A 6,787-nucleotide genomic window follows, 5' to 3' on the forward strand; every position below is an offset into this window, starting at 1 on the left:
CCCGTCTCACAACCGTCGTAAGTCTGATATTCAGACTCAGACTCACAAAAGCTATATTATATTGTTGTATTGCCATTATATGAGCAAAAATGGTAGGAAATGATTTTTATGTTACTTATTATCTGCTCTTGAATCAGGCACATATCTATTGTCAAAATTTGTTTCATTATTGATACTTTGAAATATTTAAGAATTCAAGTTTATGAGTCTTTGTCTGAAATTCAGACTTAAGGCGTTAGTGTACACGAACAAGGTGCTATATTCAACAACTTAGATTGAATTTAGACTTACGATCAGGAATAAGGTGGTTTGGCTGGCCTGTATATTAAGCTGACCAATAGGCTGAATGGAATCACTGAGGCATGTCTTAAGATAAGGATAAGAACAATATTGAATACTGGCCCTGGAATTGGGAATTCGACCCTCAAATAACAAAGTTCTCTAAAAGCACCACTATCATATATGTTAAATGGTGATGCATTGTAACCCCATATAATGTTTGTATTATTTGAAAGCTATTTGCTTAATGAGAACTATTGTGTTATTTAAAAAACAAACTAAATGCAAACACATTAAGTTATTACAGTTTTCATCTTTGCTCTTTAGTTTAACCTAATTCTGACGCAAAATGACATGTTTCGCAATATTTGAAGGACAAATAATAGTTTGTTAATATATTGATAAAATATTCTCGATATTTTTCTTTGCACACACAAAACACTATCAAATAATACAATAGTAAAATTGGGTAACCATGGATCCAATATTCACCTTTTTGTTTCGGATTACTTAAACAAACTGGAAACAAGGATCCAAATATAAATATATTGTTAAAGCAGAGTTATAATGACGGACAGTCTAAACCAGGCCGGTTTAGGAATGTGCATTTTTCAAATCTTTGTAAACGTTTTGGTTAAAAAGATCATCATCTCACTCTTTTGTTCAAGTCAAATTTGTATTAGCATATTCTTTTATTCTCAACGTTGTTATGTACATTCAGTATTCACGCAATACATTGCAACCTTTTCGCAGTCCTTTTCAGACTGGACCAATGCGCAAAGAATATCCCCCAACCAATTCGTCTCTGTTTCAGATGGCAACTCGTTTTCTGGTTGAAAGTCTGAAATGAATAAGCATATTCCAATGTGTCCCTTCATTTACGTTAAGAGTGTCATAACAGTGCACGTTATTATTTCACTAGTATATATACTAAGTCACTGGTACCTAGAGATTTGCTATGTGTAAATGTTCGGTATTTCCCGCCTTTATTGGACTATAATTCACACAATTAAACAACTTGATAATAAAAATCACATGCGGAGCATCAAATAAAACTGTTAAGCACCGTATTCATGTAAATTAATCATTTAGTGAAAAAAAATCGAATTTTAAACACTTTTCGACTTTTTAATTATTAATATACATTTATTATTTGATTAGTTTTGCTTATAACCATGGTGTAAAACTGTTTAGGGTTTTATTAATCCAAAATAAGATATACCAAAATTAATGCAATTGATGTAATATACAAAATGGATAAATAAACGTCGAAAACAAAGGTTCTTATGAAGGGTACCAAGTTACATTTGACAGAAAGATGCAAAAGCACGGTATTTCTACCTCATGTGACGTAGTAGATCCCAGTAAATATTTTAGCAGTGTCCAATCATTTAATTCGTGTTCGTTTTCAGGTTTTGAAAACAGAGCTACAATGTTATTATCAGTAATAAATATTTTCCATAAATCCATTATTTTGTAAGTAATTAAAGGTGTATCATATCAAAATTATGTTTGTGTTATACATGTTTATGTATTGATTTGGAATAAGTGTGTCAATATAAAATCAACTTAACAAGAAAACAACATATCTTCACTCAGTTGCTGACGATCGTTAGATGGTTTATGCACACGGTCGTAGAAGAACAGGCTAAGCCTTAAAAATCCAGTATTTTGTAAATTTAAATTAGAATTATATGTGCCAAGCAAGAACTTTATATTTAATACCTATTGTTTAGCGGAGCTCAAACTTGTTCGAACTCAAGGCAGTTTCAACTATGCTATAAGATGGGAGCAAAGCTGAAATTATCAAGCTGATACAAAATCAAATTCAGAGATGTCAGCAATTTGATTAGACTGGTTCATTAATTATATCAATCCTTATAAGACTTCATAATGAAAGACCTGATTGGTTTGCTAGGTAAGTGAATTATGCTAGTACTGTTATCATGCATCAGGTTGGAGTTTATGAATCGTAAAAAGAATATGATGCATTATAAATTTTAATAAGTATAAACGGTTTGATATAGGCACGGCTGAGAAACCGAATCATGTGTTCATTTTTGAAAACTTACGTTTGTTCTTCGAAGTAAATTGTTCATGAAACAATTTTTGTAGAAAAGGTACATTCAAGCGGCTTCGTGCAATCCCCGTCATCTCGGAAACTTTACTGAGGAACATCCCATAGTTTGATGATGCCTGAGAATTGTACAATATAGAAACTCTCAAAACACATGTTGGTATGGGCATAACAAAATAACAGGCAATAGTTAAATGAAGGATAAAGTTGACAACAGTGAAAAAGTCGTTTGACCATGAAACATAGATCAGATCAGAACAGAAAATTAGGACTTGTCAAACGTCTAAAATACGAATATTGTTAATATATCATGCTAACGTGTATATTCAAGATGTACAAGTAAATATTTACACCTCAACATCCATTCCTTAAATGAACTGCTTGTCGGCAATTGCAAATATTTTTCGATGTTGGCAACATCTTCGGATATGTTCGGACCGCGAATCATCGCAAATCAATATACATGTAAATTGAAAATTGTTCATCCTATCATTGTTTGTTTTGTGCAAACATGCCACGAAAATCTTAAACCAACATGTTGTAAATTGTAAATGTATGATTTTTTAAATGTATTGTTATTATTATTGTTTAAATTTTACGTAAAAAAGTGATTTGAAATTATAAATTTCTCCTGCGCTATTGTAATATGATAAAATGTTTCCAGATACAGTCGGGTCGTTCTATTACTCTACACACTTTTAACCAACACAACTCCGTTCATATTCCCGATATTAAATGACACCAATCAGGTTTTATTTTCAACAGTTAATATTCTAGAAATTAAAGCTTATGTAACATAATTATAACGTTGTTTCATTATTGCCATTAGATTTCAATAACCGTAAAAATTGTTCACATATTTACGTGTGCATTATCAACATTTTTAGTATTAGTTTCCAATATCACTTAGCATGACCATATACACATATAATTCATCTGCAATATCGAAACTGTTACAAACTAAACAATCGAGGCGTTCGATTTTTGGCATATCAACTTTTTTAACTTTGAGTTGAATATACAGAAATATCAAATCTATTAAAACATAAACAAAAGCGTAATAACACAACATATAAAACTTTGTATTTCACTAAGTCAAAACGTTTTTAAGCATACTAGACCAATAATGCTTAAATGTATATAACATTCTTTTTATAAATTCAGCCAAAAATACATCTCGGCTTTAGAGGCGGATCAAGGAATTGACGTTAGAGGCCCATTACCTTAGGGGAGCAACAATTTGATATGCGCCCCTCCCTCAAAACCCAATTGTTATGATATAAATTGTTTGAACGGGGGTTCGGGGTTACTCATCTAAGAAATTGTAACAATTCCTAGTTTGAAATGGTGGAATTTGAGCGGATTTTGCTACTTTTTTTCTACCAATCGACATAAAAATTAAACTTGGACGGATGAAGGAGGGGCGCGCGCCGGGTGCGACCCCACCTTAATCAGCTATTGGATTTATATAAGAAACATTATTGGAAATATGAGAGCAAACATATTTAAATCAATAGTTTATGATTCGTTGTTTAATCCTATAGCATGCTATGTTTGCATTTTAAAACTTTCATACAGTAATGGACAATTCAAAGAAAGTAATTATTAACAGCAAACATTTATTGTAACAACAATATTACTTAATTTTGAAAAATACATGCATGTACAAGATATTTCCTGAAACAAATGAATTTAAATTCAAAGCCAAAATACCTTTTTATCCTGTAAATGATCCTTTGTTACGTAAGGTTTTGCCGCGGCATACGCTGCTAAGCAGAGCAAACACACCAGTATTCCCAGGTTACTCTTCATGATGGATGCAATATTTTATTCAGTTTTTAAAAAGCGTATACCTCAAACTCTATTTGTTGCATTAAAATCAAGCTCTATCACAGTTCTAAAACTCATTCATTATATACTTGTATTTTTTCTAAAAAAGTGGCTTTACGTCACTTATCAAATGTAGAATCATTCCAGTACTATTATGTACCATGTTTAGCATCCTGTAGGCCATGTCTATCTCATAATCAATCATATTTCAGAGGGGAAGTCTTCTACATTCTTTTAAATGGCTTACTACTTTTGTATAAAAGCACCTATATCCACCCTAACCGTACGGTCACACACGTGTTTCATAATGTTTAAAGTCAATATAGTGTTATATAAGAATATTTGTTACAAATTGAGGACTGATCGACACTCTGAGGCGTGTCAACAGGTTCGGATAAGATACTTTATCGTGCCTTAAGGCCAACAATACAAATACAAGGTCACGATACTAAAATGACTAAAACTAAAAGTCAACTAAACTGATCGACGCTACTAAAAATAATAAAATATAATTGATTGAATATATTAATATGATTTAAAACTACTTCAGCTGCTCCTGTAAAGTGATGAAGGCCTTATATACAACAACAAAAACTTGCGTTATCAAAGGGAAACATTACCTCGACAAACCTTAAACAACAAAGTTGTTGGGGGTGTATGCAAAAAATGTTTCAAGGAGCATCAACAGGTGACATTACTTCAACTGCCCTGAAATATGAAAAGTAATGAGAACTGTAAAATAGAATTTATTAGGATGAATAAATGGAGAACTTAACTAAACAACCCTGAAACTTTAAAACAATGATGAACTGTTTGGGTGTATCAACTGCAATCTCTACCTTAACCACTCTTAAACTATACAGTTGTAAGGAACCAGTTAAGAGAAGTTCTTTTGATGATCAAAGAGAGTCTTTGCATCAATCAACCTGAATCTGCAAATGATGAGGAACTATACTAGATGGGATGAGAAACTATACTAGGTGGGATGAGGAACTATACTAGATGGGATGAGAAACTATACTAGATGGGATGAGGAACTATACTAGATTGGATGAGGAACTATACTAGATGGGATGAGGAACTATACTAGATTGGATGAGGAACTATACTAGATGGGGTGAGGAACTATACTAGATGGGATGAGGAACTATACTAGATGGGATGAGGAACTATACTAGATGGGATGAGGAACTATACTAGATGGGATGAGGAACTATACTAGATGGGGTGAGGAACTATACTAGATGGGATGAGGAACTATACTAGGTGGGATGTATAGATGGGATGAGGAACTATACTAGATGGGGTGAGGAACTATACTAGATGGGATGAGGAACTATACTAGATGGGATGAGGAACTATACTAAATGGGATGAGGAACTATACTAGATGGGATGAGGAACTATACTAGATGGGATGAGGAACTATACTAGATGGGGTTAGGAACTATACTAGATGGGATGAGGAACTATACTAGATGGGATGAGGAACTATACTAGATGGGATGAGGAACTATACTAGATGGGATGAGGAACTATACTAGATTGGATGAGGAACTATACTAGATGGGATGAGGAACTATACTAGATGGGATGAGGAACTATACTAGATGGGTTGAGGAACTATACTAGATGGGGTGAGGAACTATACTAGATGGGATGAGGAACTATACTAGATGGGGTGAGGAACTATACTAGATGGGATGAGGAACTATACTAGATTGGATGAGGAACTATACTAGATGAGATGAGGAACTATACTAGATGGGATGAGGAACTATGCTAGATGGGTTGAGGAACTATACTAGATGGGTTCAGGAACTATATTAGATGGGTTGAGGAACTATACTAGATGGGATGAGGAACTATACTAGACGGGGTTAGGAACTATACTAGATGGGATGAGGAACTATACTAGATGGGATGAGGAACTATACTAGATGGGGTGAGGAACTTTACTAGATAGGATGAGGAACTATACTAGATGGGGTGAGGAACTTTATTAGATGGGATGAGGAACTATACTAGATGGGATGAGGAACTATACTAGATGGGGTTAGGAACTATACTAGATGGGATGAGGAACTTTACTAGATGGGATAAGGAACTATACTACATGGGATGAGGAACTATACTAGATGGGTTGAGGAACTATACTACATGGGATGAGGAACTATACTAGATGGGTTGAGGAACTATACTAGATGGGATGAGGAACTATACTAGATGGGATGAGGAACTATACTAGATGGGGTTAGGAACTATACTAGATGGGATGAGGAACTATACTAGATGGGATGAGGAACTATACTAGATGGGGTGAGGAACTATACTAGATGGGATGAGGAACTATACTAGATGGGGTGAGGAACTATACTAGATGGGGTGAGGAACTCTACTAGATTGGATGAGGAACTATACTAGATGGGGTGAGGAACTATACTAGATGGGATGAGGAACTATACTAGATAGGATGAGGAACTATACTAGATGGGATGAGGAACTTTACTAGATTGGATGAGGAACTATACTAGATGGGATGAGGAACTATACTAGATTGGATGAGGAACTATACTAGATGGGATGAGGAACTATACTAGAT

The sequence above is a fragment of the Mya arenaria genome, chromosome 13, assembly GCF_026914265.1.
Source record: "Mya arenaria isolate MELC-2E11 chromosome 13, ASM2691426v1".
NCBI classification, from domain to species: Eukaryota; Metazoa; Mollusca; class Bivalvia; order Myida; family Myidae; genus Mya; species Mya arenaria.